Genomic DNA, 19,797 nt, shown 5'->3' with positions numbered 1-19,797 from the left:
ACGGGTAGCAGGGGTTGTGTGGCGTGGACTGGGCGGTTTTTTAGGTTAGATGGCCTCGGGCAAGTACAGAAAGGGCAACAGCCTCAAAGGGTGCGGGGCAAAGTCAGGATACGCGGGGACCAAGCAGCAATCGGTATTGTAATTGTAAACTGTCGAAGCTGCATTGGTAAAGTACAGGAACTTCAAGCGCTGATAGAAAGCACCGAAGTTGAAATCGTTATAGGTACAGAAAGCTGGCCGACGCCAGAGATAAATTCTGCCGAAATTTTTACAAAGGCACAGACGGTGTTTGGAAAGGATAGATTGCATGCAACCGGTGGTGGCGTGTTTGTCGCTGTTAGTAGTAGTTTATCCTGTAGTGAAGTAGAAGTGGATAGTTCCTGTGAATTATTATTGGTGGAGGTTACGCTCAACAACCTAGCTAGGTTAATAATTGGCTCCTTTTACCTACCTCCCGACTCAGCAGCATTAGTGGCAGAACAACTGAGAGAAAATTTGGAATACATTTCACATAATTTTCTCAGCATGTTATAGTCTTAGGTGGAGATTTCAATTTGCCAGATATAGACTGGGACACGCAGATGTTTAGGACGGGTGATAGGGACAGAGCATCGAGTGACATTATACTGGTCCGCAGCTCGTGGTCGTGCTGTAGCGTTCCCGGGTTCGATTCCCGACGGGGTCAGGGAGTTTCTCTGCCTCGTGATGACTGGGTGTTGTGTGATGTCCTTAGGTTAGTTAGGTTTAAGTAGTACTCAGTTGTAGGGGACTGATGACCAATGATGTTAAGTCCCATGGTGCTCAGAGCCATTTGGACCATTTTTTGGACATTATACTGAGCGCACTATCCGAAAATTACCTCGAGCAATTAAACAGAGAACCGACTCGTTGAGATAACATCTTGGACCTACTGATAACAAACAGACCCGAAATTTTCGACTCTGTAAGTGCAGAACAGGGAATCAGTGTTCATAAGGCCGTTTCAGCATCCCTGAATATGGAAGTTGATAGGAATATAAAAAAAGGGACGAAGATTTACCTGTTTAGCAAGAGCAATAGAAGGCAGATTTCAGACTACCTAACAGATCAAAACGAAAATTTCTGTTCTGACACTGACAATGTTGAGTGTTTATGGAAAAAGTTCAAGGCAATCGTAAAATGCGTTTTAGACAGGTACGTGACGAGTAAAACTGAGAGAGACAGGAAAAACAACAAAGTTAGGAAACTACTGCGAAAGCAAAGAGAGCTTCACTCCAAGTTTAAACGCATCCAAAACCTCTCAGACAAACAGAAGCTAAACGATGTCAATGTTAGCGAAAGGAGGGCTATGCGTGAAGCGTTCAGTGAATTCGAAAGTAAAATTCTATGTACCGACTTGACAGAAAATCCTAGGAAGTTCTGGTCTTACGTTAAATCAGTAAGCGGCTCGAAACAGCATATCCAGACACTCCAGGATGATGATGGCATTGAAACACAGGACGACACGCGTAAAGCTGATATACTAAACACTTTTTTCCAAAGCTGTTTCACAGAGGAAGACCGCACTGCAGTGCCTTCTCTAAATCCTCACACAAAAAAAAATGGTTCAAACGGCTCTGATCACTATGCGACTCAACTGCTGAGGGCATCAGTCGCCTATAACTTAGAACTAATTAAACCTAACTAACCTAAGGACATCACACTCATCCATGCCCGAGGCAGGATTCGAACCTGCGACCGTAGCGGTCACGCGGTTCCAGACTGAAGCGCCTTTAACCGCACGGCCACACCAGCCGGCAAATCCTCGCACAAACGAACAAATGGCTGACATCGAAATAAGTGTCCAAGGAATAGAAAAGCAACTGGAATCACTCAACAGAGGAAAGTCTACTGTACCTGACGGGATACCAAATCGATTCTACACAGAGTACGCGAAAGAACTTGCCCCCCTTCTAACAGCCGTGTACCGCAAGTCTCTAGAAGAACGGAAGGTTCCAAATGATTGGAATAGAGCACAGGTAGTCCCAGTCTTCAAGAAGGGTCGTCGAGCAGATGTGCAAAACTATAGACCTATATCTCTGACGTCGATCAGTTGTAGAATTTTAGAACATGTTTTTTGCTCGAGTATCATGTCGTTTTTGGAAACCCAGAATCTACTCTGTAGGAATCAACATGGATTCTGGAAACAGCGATCGTGTGAGACCCAACTCGCTTTATTTGTTCATGAGACCCAGAAAATATTGGATACAGGTTCCCAGGTAGATGCTATTTTCCTTGACTTCCGGAAGGCGTTCGATGCAGTTCCGCACTGTCGCCTGATAAACAAAGTAAGAGCCTACGGAATATCAGACCAGCTGTGTGCCTGGATTGAAAATTTTTTAGCAAACAGAACACAGCATGTTATCAATGGAGACACGTCTGCAGACGTTAAAGTAACCTCTGGCGTGCCACAGGGGAGTGTTATGGGACCATTGCTTTTCACAATATATATAAATGATCTAGTAGATAGTGTCGGAAGTTCCATGCGGCTTTTCGCGGATGATGCTGTAGTATGCAGAGAAGTTGCAGCATTAGAAAATTGTAGCGAAATGCAGGAAGATCTGCAGCGGATAGGCACTTGGTGCAGGGAGTGGCAACTCACCCTTAACATAGACAAATGTAATGTATTGCGAATACATAGAAAGAAGGATCCTTTATTGTATGATTATATGATAGCGGAACAAACACTGGTAGCAGTTACTTCTGTAAAATATCTGGGAGTATGCGTGCGGAACGATTTGAAGTGGAATGATCATATAAAATTAATGGTTGGTAAGGCGGGTACCATGTTGAGATTCATTGGAAAAGTCCTTAGAAAATGTAGTCCATCAACAAAGGAGGTTGCTTACAAAACACTCGCTCAACCTATACTTGAGTATTGCTCATCAGTGTGGGATCCGTACCAGATCGGGTTGACGGAGAAGATAGAGAAGATCCAAAGAAGAGCAGTGGATTTCGTCACAAAATTGTTTGGTAACCGTGATAGCGTTACGGAGATGTTTAGCAAACTCAAGTGGCAGACTCTGCAAGAGAGGCGCTCTGCATCGCGATGTAGCTTGTTCGCCAGGTTTCGAGAGGGTGCGTTTCTGGATGAGGTATCGAATATATTGCTTCCCCCTGCTTATACCTCCCGAGGAGATCACGAATGTAAAATTAGAGAGCTTCGAGCGCGCACGGAGGCTTTCAGACAGTAGTTCTTCCCGCGAACCATAAGCGACTGGAACAGAAAAGGGAAGTAATGACAGTGACACGTAAAGTGCCCTCCGCCACACACCGTTGGGTGGCTTGCGGAGTATAAATGTAGATGTAGATGTAGAAATAAGTTAAAGTAAAACGCATTTTGGAGACGAACCGAGCAGGTCGTTAATGGCATCGGAAATCCCCTTTTAATAAGAGAACGGTGAGCTTCAGCACAGAAAGGGATAAGGCCAGACCAATATATTATTTACAATGAAATGAACACCCTTAGCTGCTTACAGGCGTCCGACATACGTCAACAGGGACAGATGAAAATGTGTGCCCCGACCGGGCACGAACCTGCGATGTCATCCTTACATGGCAGATGCTCTATGCATCTGAGCCACCGAGGACACAGAGAATAGCGCGACTGCAGGGATTCCTCTCTGGCACCCCTCCTGCGAAACCCACATTCTCAACGTATTGTCCCGCACTACATTCGTAGTGCCCCAGCCCGTTATACTCATTACTCGCGGCGCGTTGCCGATTCCCGTAAGAGTTCGGGCTCTGTTTGTGCATTCGCACAGAAGAGGAAGATGGTCAAGTGGCTGGTGAGCCTTAACTATATATATATATATATATATATATATATATATATATATATATATATATATATATATATATATATATATACTCCTGGAAGTGGAAAAAAGAACACATTGACACCGGTGTGTCAGACCCACCATACTTGCTCCGGACACTGCGAGAGGGCTGTACAAGCAATGATCACACGCACGGCACAGCGGACACACCAGGAACCGCGGTGTTGGCCGTCGAATGGCGCTAGCTGCGCAGCATTTGTGCACCGCCACCGTCAGTGTCAGCCAGTTTGCCGTGGCATACGGAGCTCCATTGCAGTCTTTAACACTGGTAGCATGCCGCGACAGCGTGGACGTGAACCGTATGTGCAGTTGACGGACTTTCAGCGAGGGCGTATAGTGGGCATGCGGGAGGCCGGGTGGACGTACCGCCGAATTGCTCAACACGTGGGGCGTGAGGTCTCCACAGTACATCGATGTTGTCGCCAGTGGTCGGCGGAAGGTGCACGTGCCCGTCGACCTGGGACCGGACCGCAGCGACGCACGGATGCACGCCAAGGCCGTAGGATCCTACGCAGTGCCGTAGGGGACCGCACCGCCACTTCCCAGCAAATTGGGGACACTGTTGCTCCTGGGGTATCAGCGAGGACCATTCGCAACCGTCTCCATGAAGCTGGGCTACGGTCTTCCGCTCACGCCCCAACATCGTGCAGCCCGCCTCCAGTGATGTCGCGACAGGCGTGAATGGAGGGACGAATGGAGACGTGTCGTCTTCAGCGATGAGAGTCGCTTCTGCCTTGGTGCCAATGATGGTCGTATGCGTGTTTGGCGCCGTGCAGGTGGGCGCCACAATCAGGACTGCATACGACCGAGGCACACAGGGCCAACACCCGGCATCATGGTGTGGGGAGCGATCTCCCACACTGGCCGTACAGCGCTGGTGATCGTCGAGGGGACACTGAATAGTGCACGGCACATCCAAACCGCCATCGAACCCATCGTTCTGCCATTCCTAGACCGGCAAGGGAACTTGCTGTTCCAACAGGACAATGCACGTCCGCATGTATCCCGTGCCACCCAACGTGCTCTAGAAGGTGTAAGTCAACTACCCTGGCCAGCAAGATCTCCGGATCTGTCCCCCATTGAGCATGTTTGGGACTGGATGAAGCGTCGTCTCACGCGGTCTGCACGTCCAGCACGAACGCTGGTCCAACTGAGGCGCCAGGTGGAAATGGCATGGCAAGCCGTTCCACAGGACTACATCCAGCATCTCTACCATCGTCTCCATGGGAGAATAACAGCCTGCATTGCTGCGGAAGGTGGATATACACTGTACTAGTGCCGACATTGTGCATGCCCTGTTGCCTGCGTCTATGTGCCTGTGGTTCTGTCAGTGTGATCATGTGATGTATCTGACCTCAGGAATGTGTCAATAAAGTTTCCCCTTCCTGGGACAATGAATTCACGGTGTTCTTATTTCAATTTCCAGGAGTGTATATACTAAGATGGTATCTGGCTGAAACCATGCTGGGCGACCCACACGCGACAAGGTGGAGAAATCCCCTTGCATAAAAGCATTTTGAGAACTAAAAAGGCTAGATCTCTCTCTCTCTCTCTCTCTCGTCTCACGGCGGACCAAAGTGAGGAAAACAGTGAGGGCATTGAGAGCTTTCCTTTCAGGCAAGTGAGACGATACGCTTCACTTATCATGGCGACAGATAGCAAAGTGGTGGTTAAATATTCCCCGACCACGCAAGAGTGAGGAAAATAGCGAGGACATTGAGAGCTTTGCTTTCTTTGAAGTGAGACGATACGATACACGTATCATGGCGACAGATAGCAAAAAACTCCAGCGGGAATTTTTTTGCGGGCAAAGACATTGTGCATGCCTCTCCAAACCTTAGCGAGTGTGCTATAGCTATTATTTTGACTAAGGAAAAATGAACGCTCTACTGAACACAGGAAAGTTGAGAATTAGTGAATTCAGTCAAGGGAAGAATAGGGAATTAGCGTTTCAGATCCAGCACAGAGACAACGCCATTGCAGACGCCGCTTGGTAAAGTACCATCGCGCATTAGGCCACAGTAAATGTTGAGTCTAGAATTGCTCACTCCAACCTCTGTACGCTTTGACCTTTGAATATCAAAAGCTTGAATACTAACCTACCCTCACATTGAGTACTTGAGAGATGTTTTCATTGGTTCAAAAAGTAAATTTATTTTCCAGCAATACAGTGCGTTGACCAGCTACGACAACCTAAATGTAAATGAGCTGAAGAAAATTTTTAATCTTTCTTTGCTGTGATAAAAATTTTTCATATGTAGAGATAACGATTTTAATAATTGTCAGTTCAATATGTCCAAGAGTTATATATTTTATTATTGAGTGTCAAAAGTAATCGAACATAATTGCTGTGTATTACGTGGCCCCTGAAAGCACAGTTGATAAATTATATGTAGAATAAAAAAGGGAAGAGCTGTTTAGTCTTTCCAGAATGGATCCCAAACTTTCACTTTTGTTAATTCATGCATTCTAGTTACGTGACAGTAGCATTTATAATAATTTTTGCTACCATCTGCACCTAATGCACCTAATATTAGCTCTCTTACAGGGCCAGGTTCATATTTATTTAGAATGACTGTTTCACACCCTGGACTTGAGAAGACAGTTCAGATGTTATGTCCATTTGCACGCTAAGTGGTTAGCTAAGTTTGCACACATTAGAACACTCACTGCGTAGATAAAAAGTCCGAACGATGACAATAAGAAGGAGAGAAAATGACGAAATTTTACATTTTATATGTACACAATACTGTAACAAAAACTCAGGATCAGCTATGTAGGTTCTCGTCCTCCCTCGAGCGTTGGTGTCTGTGTTTGCCCGTAGGACAATTTAGGTTAAGTAGTGTGTAAGCTTGGGGACTGATGACATTAGCAGTTATGTCCCATAAGATTTCACACACATAAGTGTACATAAGTTATGTAGGAACTCAGCTCTGTTGAAACACGCTGGTATGTCATTCTGTGCACCTTCAACTCTGTACCAGCGTTGATCAGTCGTAGTAGCTGGAGAATGGTGGCATGCCATGGCCGGATGTTTCCAGTGCGTGAGGGATCTGGAGAGCTTGCTACTTACAGCAACACTCGAACTTCCTCTTTATTTAGGTTCGTCAGCATGATAACACCCTGTCTTGTATTATTATGTTCAAAGTTAGTGGCAAGGAGACTCTGAAGAAGCCACTGGCGCTAACATGACAGGAATGTGGTGACTATCACTATACCGACAATGCGAAAAAGATCTCCTCGGATCCATATTTGACTCGGGACAGCTGCTGATTAAGCAGTATGTGGAACAAAAACGAAACAACAGGTGTACTTGAATCAGTTCTTATTTATTTTGCTTTAAGCTACCACAGTCTGCACTTCACTCGTGCTATCCTCACGACGTTATGCACTCTGTGAACTAATGTACCACAACGGTTGGCCCAGTACACCAGGAGCCATCAAATAAATCTAGATTCCATGAATAATTTTCTTAATTGAGTGCCCCAATGATACGACAGCGTCCTATTCTCATATGTCGATCCTGAACACGAAACGGTTGCAGGGAAAATGTGAAGAAATCGAAAACGAAATAGTAATCATAAAGTCTGATACAACATACAGAAAAGTCAAAGAAAACTTCTGTGAAACTGAAAGCTAAGGTGTCAAAATTAAGATCACCGTGGCCATTCCACTTTTAAATGCACAGGAGAGAGAAGGAGAGTGAGATGGAGAGATCACATAGGTAGAAACCGTGCACTCAAGGCCTCTGCGAGGGTTTCTAACTGTCCGATGATGTTACAAGAGGAAATGGGAGACTATATGGAAGAGATTAGTGATCAGTTGTAGACTCTGAGTTTCACAGCACTTTGGAAGATTTGCTGCGAAATAAAGCAGAAGGGATGGCTAATACACTTCTGAAGTTCTAAAATCTTTGGTGGAACTAGAAATCAAATGAGTATCCACGTTGGAGGGTACAGTCTGTCTGAAAGAAGATATACTATGAGGCATTCGGAAAAATGTCATCAACACAATCACGAAGGCGGCAAGGGTAGACGAGTGCGACAGTTATCGGACAGTCAGCTTAACACATCGTATATCCAAGTTGCTAACAAGAATAGTATACAGATGAATTTAAAGGCAAACTGACTATATGTTACATGATGTTCAATGTGGCTTTCGGGGAGGTAAAACGACCAGAGTTGTATTTTGGACGGTGCGCTTGACAATGGACGCAAGACTTAAGGACCATCAAGAAACCTTCACAGAATTTGACGATCTGGGAAAAGCGTTCGACAATGTAAAGTGGTCCAATATTCAGAGAAAAAATAATACTAAGGTATAGGGAAAAGAGGACAGTATACAATATGTACAGGAACGAAGAGGGAACAATAGTAATGGAAGACCAGAACAACTCAATCGGATTAAAATGGGGGCAAGACAGGGATTGTAGCTTTTCGGCTCTGTTGTTCAATCTACACATCTAAGATGGAATTACGGAAATAAAGGAAAGCTTCAAGAGTGGGAATGAAATTCAAGGCGAAAAGATATCAAGAATAAGGTTCGCCGATGACACTGCTGTACTCAGTAAAACTGAATGAGAATTATGAGACATGTGGAATGGAATGAACAGTCTGATGAGTATAGAATATGGTTTGAGAGTAAACCAAGGAAAGCCAAAGGTAATGGGGATTATCTACTAGCTTGGCTGCGGACTAGCATATGATGGGCGAAATAAGGAGCACAAAAAAAGAAAGCAGATTAGGACAGGCAAATATAACAATGCTGGCCAAGAGAAGTTCGCAGGTACCAAATATAGGTGATCTGGGGACGTACACTCATATTCAGAAAACAGAACATCTTGAATGACTAGAGATAGGACTTTGATATTCACAGGACATGTACATTAGTACGTTATGCAGAAACGATTAAAGGATTCATGGTCTACATCGATATCGCGGCGCAAGACCACCTATTAGTAAACCGTGCCTACGGCTCTCGTTGTCGCTGTAAACTGGAGGTAATGGACCAGCGTGAGTTCAACAGACGTGCAGGATGCCTCGCAGACGTATGCGCGAACCGTACCCGCAAATCAATGAGTTTGAAAGAGATCGCATAATTTGCATGAGGGAAAGTTATGTATCCACCCGGGAAATTGCTCCCGTGTGAGACGAAGTGCTTCGCCAGCGCAACGGGTGTGTGCAGGATGGTTCACGGAAGGCCGTACAACAGGACGAGAGGGACCAACCCCCGAGAGGCACAACAAGGGAACAGCGTAACATATCGTATATTATCAGAGATCACAGTTCGTCGCCGCTTATTGCGGTATGGCATACGTGAGCGTTGGCCAATTCTCCGCCTACCTTTGTCGAATGTGCGGAAACATGCTAAACGTCTCTGGGGACAGGAATGGCATAAGTTAGGGTTACCTACGGATCCAGGTTGTTTTTGTTTGGAAATGATGCACGCATTTTGGTTCGCCGCAGACAGGGGGAGCGGCATCACCGTGACTGCATTCGTACAAGACATACACGCCAACTCACGGCCTTATGTTACGGGGTACTACTTGGTACAACCACACATCAGAGTTGGTGCGTCTCCAGTGCACTGTGGCCACTGTGACCACCGTGAACGACAGTCTACGACCTGTAGCCGTAACCATTCTGCACAACGCCCCAGAAGATTTTTTAGCAAAACAATGCACGACCGCATGTTGTTGAATGAACACGTGCCTTCTTGGCAACACAGGATGTCAGCCTTGTCGCCAAACGAAAATGTATGGGACACGTTGAAGCGACGGGTGCAGAGCTGTGAACCAATGCCAACTACCACAGATCAACTTTGGAACCTGGTGAGAGGATCGTGCATGGCTATTACCACAGGGCGGCATTTGGGGCTTATACGTGTCAATGCCATCACGCATGGAACAAGTTATTAGGGCCTATGGCGGACCCTGTTCCTACCAGGCAACAGGACTCATGCTGGCCCGATGTGACTGAAATCCTGATCATACAGTACTAATGTACATGACCTCCTATCTAGTTGTATACGGTGTTCCGTTTTTCTCTGAACATGAGCGTAAATTTCTGAAAATGCTTGTTTGGATCGCAACATTGATTTCAGTGAATCATGGGGTCTGGGAAAACCAGAAAATAATCGAAGCCTCAGGCATGTGGTGCTATAGGCGTTTGAAAATTAGATGCACTGATAAGATGAATGATTAAGTTCACCGCAGAACCGAGGTAGAAAGGAACATAACAACTACTACGTTTCTGAGAGAAGCTGTTACTCTCTATCATAGCAGATCAGCTTTGGATTATACTGATTAACGTCAGTTATTAGTTTTGTCTTATTTTTGTTCGTGGGACGCGCGCATGAACAATAACATGACAAAACTAATAACTGATGTGAAGTACGTATAATCCAAAGCACGCATTTTAGTTCGCCGCACAGAGGAGGGTCGACGTCACCGTAGTAGCTGTACGTGCGTGGGATTGAGTGTGTGCCGCGCGGGATTAGCCGAGCGGTCTTAGGCGCTGCAGTCATGGACAGTGCGGTTGGTCCCGGCGGAGGTTCGAGTCCTCCCTTGGGCATGGGTGTGTGTGTTTGTCCTTAGGATAAATTAGGTTAAGTAGTGTGTAAGCTTAGAGACTGAAGACTTTAGCAGTTAAGTCGCATAAGATGTCACACACATTTGAACTTTTTTTATGATTGCATGTGTGTGTGTGTGTGTGTGTGTGTGTGTATGGTAGACACACTTTCCTCAGCCACTTTCAAACCGTAGCCGAATCCCTTCGTAACGATGCTTTAGTTATTCCCACTTAGATTCTTGGGTAAAGTTTTCCTTATCACTGGCGTAACGGGAGAAAAATATAGAAGTTGGAGCAGAATTCGCAGCCCAGAGCTGCAACGAGACTGTAGCGAGACGGCAGGTGCTAGCCACTGAACTGCATGATCAGCTCCCGTGTAGTCGGACCAGGTGCGCCGAAATCAAGCAACAAGCCAAGGACATCGACCGAAGCCGACCGTCGCCCCTGCTTGATAGCACCCCTCAGCAGCAGCTAGACTTCCGTGACATCGTCCCGGGTATTAATGCCATGGCCCCAGCCTTCGAAAGGCCGCTGATTGACTTCCGCGCCGTCGACGATTACGCCAGGCTTCGGTCATTTCCCTATTCCAGATGGTTCGCAGCCACAAACGCAGCCATTTCGGGAATTCAGCTCCGGGAATCAACATTTAAACGCTGGTCCAGCCGAGTGCGTGTGTCACGTTCGGTACAGCAGGGCCACCCACGGCGCCTGTCGTGAGTGAGCCTGGGAATCCCCGCTTTGAGCTCTGCCACCACCGGATTGAGAAGAAGGGTCCTCAACTGGTCTACCTAGCCGGGACAAGCAACACCTGCGCCTCACCGTCAGACTAGACCGACTCCGGGCAACGCCTTCCGCATTTAGAGAAGACATGGTGGCCGGCCGTGGCCGCAGCTCGGCCGCATCTTGTCGTCTCAGCTCGTCTCGCATGTCGGAGGTACCAGCGCAGCGCTCTGTCTCCCGAGCAGCCCGTGCACGCCGCCTGCCATACATATACGTCAGCAGCTACGACGCCGGGATATTAAGAGGGAAATCCGGACCGCGCCAGAGAATGGAGGACCCGCCTCTTCTGTCGCCCGACGGAGAACACAGTCCGCACTCAGGCAGCCTACCTTTCTGACCATTACACTCCGTTATTTGTTTGCTGTATTCATTTCTACAACCGTTCATCGGGACCTTCCCTGGAGGACACGTCTTACAAAAATAGTCAGAGGGTTCACTGACTGCCTGTGCATCCAAGCTCTTTCAGTGTCGAAAGTAGCCGAGCTGCTGCTGCTACTGCTGTATGGCAAAATGACACTGACATACTGAAGTGATATGTTACTAACCGCGGCGTCGACTTTTTCTATCCCGACTTTTCCCGAAATCGCTACTGTGGACTGAAAGGAGCGTTCGTCACGGAGATTGGTAGAAGCGTGGTTATTGCTTTCTTCGTAGAGAATGAGCTTGACTGATATTGGGCTACTAAACTCAGGCACTTGTCGAGCAAGTTGGACTGTAGCCGGTTACTGATATACGCGGTGCGTGGCGGCTCCAGCCACGCCCTCTACGGCGGCGAGCAGAGCACTGAAAGGAGCATTCATGGCAACGGCTTGTGCCGACAGAGCGGTCGGCAGCAGGTAGAGCTGAATGAGGCGTGGGAGTTCAGCGGGTGCAGCGAATTTGCTACAACCGTTGGTGCTGACTAGGCGAAACGTAGGGAGAAACGGACTGAGCGAGAACAATGAGATCGAGGAATACGGTTTGGAACGACGCAGCGCCATAGCAGAAAATGTTAGCGAAAAAACAAGGATCTGGGGATTGATATGTATATTCTTTATGTAACATCTATATCATTTGTAAGTTACATGTTTCAGCCGAGTTCACTGTATCTATATGAATGTTGTGTAGCAAGTGGCAGCAGATTCGTAGACACCGCGCAAGGACAGGTACTTAGAACAGAGTAACTACATGGTGCAACAAATTGAAGTGGTCCAGAGAACAGAGCTCATGGGTACAAGGAATCACAGCTGAAGAAATGAAACTGAGTACTAACCTGACTATAGAAGATGTTGGAAGTGACCACCACTCATCTCTTGACAATTGTGCAGGCACGTTTCAGAATGTTGTTTTGATTTGTTCAAATTTTCTGACTAAGCTTTTGCATGGGACTCTTTGCTGGCACTTTGACACCATTTAACTTCTCAGGAAACAACTGACCACGCCGTTTCCGCGACTGTGTTGTCACGTAACTTTCCATGACGAACACCTGCTGCTGCACTGTGGGTACCATCGTCCCCCTTCACTGCTCCACTCACACTTACAAACCCCACAATACGTTCTGATTCGGTATGGATCACGTGCTTGGCGTACGCGTGGTGTGTTCATTACGGGTGTGGTTATATGCATACATTCACTTCCAATTGTATCCACTCGTTTTATTTGCCCCACCCTGCATATTTCCAAAGCTATTCACCATAGCAAACAAAAATTTTGTTGTTTAGTCATTTTAGAACCTTTATAACGCCCAAGCAGATAAACGTTTGTGTGCTGCGGTGATGAACGAACTGGAGACGACCTATGACCCTAATGTATGTAAAATATTATACTCGTTTCTGGTTCATTCTGAAACTTTACTCAGAAACTCTAACAACAGGGTAATTAGACGTTTTCTCCACCGTTAGACCACAGTTTCAGAATGCCTGTAGGACTATCCACTTTGTTTACCCACAAATGTTTACCCAGAAGCACAGGCAATTTATGTCGTTTCTGGCGAAAATTCAACTTACAAAGCTGAAGGGCTGGTTAACATTTGAGTATACTAAGGGAAGTCTGTATTCTAAGAACACTGAAAAATACGATGTTAGAGCATTTTGATCGATTCTCATCCAGATGAATATGATCCTGAATACAAAAACAAACGTAGCAGAACACAGCAGACAAGTCGCTACATTTCTGCGACTAAGTAACACATTTGTCAAGGTGACAAAAAGTTTCAAATTGTGGTAAATTATTTGTGTAAGAGACAGTGAGTCATCGTGTCTTGAGAAAAATGGGAAATACGAGATCAGGAAACGTCAAAGCATCAAAAATATTTTCCAGGTAACAGCTGCGCACTTACGAGTTTCATAAAGTAAATACACTACACACGTAGCAAAAACAATCTAATTCGAGTCAATTAGTATAAGCTGAATTAGTTCATCACTGTAAGTATGAAAATACATGATTCTGATAGTTCTTATGAAGGCTTCTCATCATGAGCACAGTGAAATAAAAAATAAGAAAAATCATAATATCGCCTGCCAGAGTGTTCCTTCATAGAAGCATACGCTCTTGCATCTAGAGAATGCAGACAGAGTTTTACTCAGTTTTTCCTCCAGTATCTTTTGATTCTATGATCTGAAAAATAGAGGATTTTAAAGGATAGACGTTCTGCTTAGTTGTCCATCATTATGAACTGTGGCATTTGTTCTGTGGGGAACAGCTGCGTCGACTTTTCCCACCCTGACTTTTCGCCAACACGCCACAGCAGCCTGAAAGGAATATAAATATCTACAACACACGAGACAAAAACCAAGTAATTCGAGGCAAGTAGTATATGCTTCATTAAAATATCACTGTCAGTATTATAATAACCATAAATAATCAATGTGAATTTTTACCCTTAAACTCTATAAGTTGACCCACATTACATCGCCTTAGTTGTACTGTATTTAGTATCGGACTGGAGGACATAGAGAGATGCCCCTATCTACATAATTTGCAGTTGAGTACGTTATATTTCGTGCGTACCAAATGTCTACTGACTCACTGGTATTTTGGTGAAAAAGAATTGGATGTGTGTGTCTACAGACATTGCTTTCCAGCCGTATATGATCTGATAAGTTAAGTCGCACATCGAATCATAACAAATGATGCCATTTCACATTTCACAGAAAGAAAGGGTTGACAAGTCTAACTACGCTGAACACCATTATAGCTAAAAAATCCACACTGCACTGAGGAAATAAATTACCTGTAGGGAATGAAAGAACTAATTAGCCATTAGCCAGCATTATCACAGAATGGAGGTGAAAAATAATACTACTTCTCAAGAGCTGTCCATTCCTGCAAGCGATATTTAATTAAAGACTTTGATAGCAGATGTTTCGTACAAAGAGCAAATATCATTGCATACACATAATTCTATACATAATAGACCATAATATGCAGAAAGTGAGCTTCACATTAGGACAACTAAACAAATATTGAAGTACACACAAAGTAAATTGAAAGTTATAAATATAGTTTGTCGAAATAAAGCAAGTCTTACTTTTATGAAATATGTAAACCGTGTATTTGTATTCGCAAAATAAAAAATAAAAAAGCGATTTTTGTATGTTTTAATTTATGTAGTACAAGCATAGTGTAGAAAAAATTTATTTTGTACAATAAGAAAGCAAGAAATGGTACACGTTAATATAACCTCTTCATATAGCAGTAATATTTTACTATTCTATACCTGATGTCTCAACTTCAAAGAGATGCGTAAGTGCTGTCCATCAGCAATAGAAGTTGAATAATTTCAAGAAAACGATATTTTCTCAACAAAAGTGACATATTGTCTCAAATTTTATAAATCATTCCTTCTCTTGTTTTCCAGGATCTAGTACAAGAAAAGAACAAAGAACTCACCACAGAAGGTGCAGAAAGATAAAATTTCGAAATTTGTGGTAAGGTCTTACGGGACCAAACTGCTGAGGTCATCGGTCCCTAAGGACAACACACACACCCATGCCTGAGGGAGGACTCGAACCTCCGGCGGGGGGAACCGCGCGGACCGTGACAAGGCGCCTGAGACCGCTTGGCTACCCCGCGGGGCTCAGAAAGATAAGGAAACATCTCCTGGCACTACTATTGTTTTTGGCATCGTCTCACACTTTCCAAAACAAAATATTTCACCTTCTAATAGAATATAGCGATTAAATTAAACGATTCAGACGTACAAACCGCCAATGACTTTCAGACAAACAGTTGATAACTGTTCAAGAGAAGAACTGTCTATAATTGGGGTGTAAACTGTTGGTTTGCAAAAGTGCTTCTAGTCACTTTTCACTAATGAGACCTAGTTTGAAATTTTTTAAGCTTCTTCTTACTTATTTTGCAAATATATTAAAATAAAAATTTAGCTTACGTTTTCTGAATGTGTTTACTTTTTATGTAGGTCGAAGTATTTGGTCTGACTTCTTTTTCAACAAAATTTTTACATATATGTTACTGTCGTGATTTTTAAAAGATTTCGTACAGCTATTTTTCCTTTGAAATGTTCACCATTCGTACTCACTTCATGTTTGGAGTAATGGTCTATGCGCATAATTGTATTTGTTGGTTTTCCTTAACAATGTAGAACATTTGAAATTTGATTCTTCCCAATAAAGAAATGTTGACAGCTGTAAATAGAAAATAACTAATTTAGTAATTAGATAAATGTTGTAATCGTACCCCATATCAGACTACTAATGTTAAGTGTCTTTGAGATGTGTCTGAAATTCTAAACAGGTACAGGAGTTCTAAAGTGATGCTTAAAATTATAGACTCCTGCAGAGACAAATACCACGAAGACCGCCTAGCCTTGACTAAATTATTCATTGTTAAGTTCAAAATAGAAATTACTGTAACTCACACTTTGTCAAAAAATGTTGCTTAGACCATTATAGCTACACCATAGTCAATTATTCTACAGTGTTTATCTGTGCCTTCATTTTACATCTTGTTCCTCTCAGGATGTGTTATGGACGTTATCTCCAACCGTTTACAGTTCGTCGCTTCGAGGATTTGACCCATGCAGAAAGATAGGTCACAGACAATAGAATGTGGGAATGGTTAGTAGCGCTATGTTTCACTTACCGCCGGCCGTGGTGGCCGAGCAGTTCTAGGGTCTTCAGTCCGGAACCGCCTGACTGCTACGGTCGCAGGTTCGAATCCTGCCTCGGGCATGGATGTGGGTGATGCCCTTAGGTTAGTTAGGTTTAAGTAGTTCTAAGCTCTAGGGGACTGATGATCTCAGATGTTAAGTCCCATAGTGCTCAGACCCATTTGTTTCACTTATCATCTACTTCATTGGTTCCATCCTCTGAAAAATAATGAGAAGTTGCTAACAGAGCTGTCGACATCGAAAGCCATATGAAAAGAACTTTCGTTTCAGTTCCGTTGATATGCTATGAGCTACAAAAGCTATTATCTCTTCGCAGAGACTTCATCTTCGACAGTTTCAGTTCACTAGCTGAAAAAGGAAACACTGAAGGAAAATACTATGCCAGGCCACGTGTTAAGTAACGAGCACCCACTGCTACAAGAAAGACAGCCGTACCTTGAGCCGCAGTGCGCGTCAGAAATGGAGTGCTAGAAGATGGGAGTTGCGCAGCACGGAGAATCTCGAGAGAACTGGGACGGCGGCGCGACTTGGTGGGCCACTTGGCCGTCTCGTTACGACGCAGCGCTCCCTGCAACTATGCTGCCGGCGCTAAGGATCTAATCATCTCTGAGTAACCCACTTTCCTCCTCAGAGCGTATTCTCGCTTCATCCTGATTAATCCGCCAGGTACCCTGTACTACCTCTTACGAGTCTCCCCCCCCCCCCCCCCAACCCACCCACCAACTATTCTGTCATGCATTGCCCGTCAGTGTCGTATCAACGCTTTAAAGGCTGCTTTTCGAGAAATTCAGCGGTTTATCGACATCCCCTTATAAATTATGTGGAAACTCCATGTTCTAACTGGACAACTTAATTATTGCAATTAAGTAAATACAAGTAATAATACCAACTTTCGTATGATTTGGAATAAGGCTTCTTATTTGCATTGGGGTCGTCGGTTTGTAATGAATGCTGTGTATCGTGAATTACTGGCTGGTAGGAAACTAATGTGTAGCTTATTCTTACGCAGTGGATGGGCTCCACAACTACATCTACATACATGCACCACAAGCTTTCGAATGGTTCTTGGAGGTGAGCATCCTGTACTATTACTAGTTAATTTCTTTCCTGTTCCACTCGCAAACAGAGCGATGGAAAAACAACTGTCTTTATATATTTGTATAAACCCAGATCTCTCTAATCTTATATTCGTGGTACTAACGTGAAACGTACATTGGCGACAGTAGAATCGTTCTTCAGTCAGCCTCAAATGTCGGTTCTCTAAATTTTCTTGATAGCTCTCCTCGTAAAGAGCGTCGCCTTCCCTCCAGTGATTCACATTTGAGTTCTCGAAGCATCTCCGTAATACTTGGGTGTTGTTCGAACCTACCGGTAAGAAACCTAGCAGCCCTGTGTCGATGTCTTCCGATTAATCCGACCTGGTGCGCATCCCAAACACAAGGACAGTGTTCAACAATTCTTCGCACTAGCGTCAAACATACGGTCTCATTTATAGATGAACCACACTTCTCTAAAATTCTTCCAATAAACCTAAATCGACCATTCACCTTCCCTACTATGACCCTTACATGCTCACTTCATTTCATACCGCCTTGAACGTTACACATACGTATTTAATAGACGCGACTGTGTCAAACGACACACTGCTAGTGTTGTACTCGAATATTATTGGTTTATTTATCCCACTCATCTACATTAACTTACATTTTCATACATGTACATCTCACTTCCATTCATCACACCATATAGAAGAAATTCTGCCTGAGTCACCTTGTATCCTCCTACAGTCAGTTAACGACATTTTCGCGGACACGACATCATCATCAGCAAACAGCCGAAGGCTGATGCTTATCCTGTACACCAGATAGTTTACGTATATAGGAAATAGCAGCCATCCTATCACACTTGTCTTTGGCCTCCTGACGATGAACTTGTCGCTGATGAACATTTGTTGTCGACGACCACATACAGGGTTCTGTTACTTGAGAAGTTTTCCAGCCACTCACGTATCTGGGAATCTATTCCGTATATTTTTACTTTCGTTAACAGTTGCAGTGTGGCACCGTGACAAATTCTTTACGGAAATACAGGAATATTGAATGCGTTTGTTCCGGATGGTATATGATAGTTTACCTAAAATTTCCAAGACATCAGTGATCAGTTGCAGTTTCTTTGTAGATATGCAGTGTGCTTATATTATGATAATACACAAGGGGAAACGGAGACGAATTTGTGTACCACAGTTGCCTCTCTCTCTTTCTTCCCGCCATTTTAACTTCAGCCAACATCTGCAAATCTCAACAGTCATCACATCTTATGTACACTGCGTGTCAAGGAAATGAAGCACCCAGAAAAGAAGGAGAAAACAAATGAAGCTCCATGGGTTAAGTACTTCTGTGATGTTACTTCAGTCATTAGAATATCGAATCAAATTTACAAAGAACATGCCAGTAGCTCACATATCGACAGGACCTTGCTCTCCGTCTGACATTCATGCAGGCAGTGATTCGCTTGGGATGGCTGCATGAAGTCGTCCTACCCACTCCTGAGGCAAACTTGCCGACAACTGCTGTTACTGGTCCTTGATATCCTCAATAATGGCACTGGGTGGAGATGAAGTACGGAAAGGTAACGCAGATACTGTATCGTTTACAGATCTCGGGATCCTACAGATCACAGGAGCACCTAAATACCAAGCAAATTATTCACAGGGACAAGTGTACCCCTGAGGACAAATGGCTGCATGATAATGTCGTGTGAGAGGTAACACACGAGGACGCACGCAGCATAACCGTGACGTACCGCTGTGCCGATAGTGATTCCTCACTAAAAATCCACCATGAACTCACATAATGACGTCAGGAGTGCACACTTAGGTGCCTAGGAAATGTTTTGTCGAACCACTTTCACATTATCTCTCTAGTAGCGCGGTAAAAACGAACACTTTAATCTTTCTGCGCAAGTTCTAATTTCTCTTATTTTGTTACGATGATCGTTTCTCATTATTTAGGATGGAGGTATTAAAATATGCTGATTGAAAGTTTTTGCAAATATATGCCACAGCAAAAAGCGCCTTCGTTAGAACGATTCCAATCCCAACGCGTATCATGCCTGTGACACTCACTCCGCTGGACCACAATAAAACAAGAAAGCTGTATCTTTTGATCTTCTTTTGAAGTCCTTTGTCAATCACATTTCATACAGATCCCACACCGCACAACTAAAAGCCGAATAAGCTTAGTGTGAGCAGTCCCTTTAACAGACATGTTGCATTTTTTTTGTCTTTGGTTTTCTTACCCCATTCCATTATATACGTGACCGCACCCTTACAAGTTATTCGTACTGCTAATCCCAAGTATTTAGCGGAATCTGCGGCCTTTAGATTAATGTGATTTGTCGCATAACCGAAATTCAGTGGATTCCTTTTAGGAATCACATTAATGACTTCACACTTTTCATTATTAGAGTCAGTTTTCGCACC

The 19,797-nt window shown here is 44.2% G+C and overlaps 1 protein-coding gene across 1 annotated transcript in view; it reads right to left on the bottom strand.

Moving 5' to 3' along the window:
- The window catches only part of LOC126453417 (neural cell adhesion molecule 2-like), a 581,048-nt gene that overhangs the window by 173,949 nt on the left and 387,302 nt on the right, over positions 1-19,797 (bottom strand). The gene's annotated exons all lie outside the window — the stretch shown is intronic.

The sequence above is a fragment of the Schistocerca serialis genome, chromosome 1 (genome assembly GCF_023864345.2).
Source record: "Schistocerca serialis cubense isolate TAMUIC-IGC-003099 chromosome 1, iqSchSeri2.2, whole genome shotgun sequence".
NCBI classification, from domain to species: domain Eukaryota; kingdom Metazoa; phylum Arthropoda; class Insecta; order Orthoptera; family Acrididae; genus Schistocerca; species Schistocerca serialis.
Note: the sequence above shows the minus strand (reverse complement) of the source record. Positions and strands in the feature narration are given on the sequence as shown.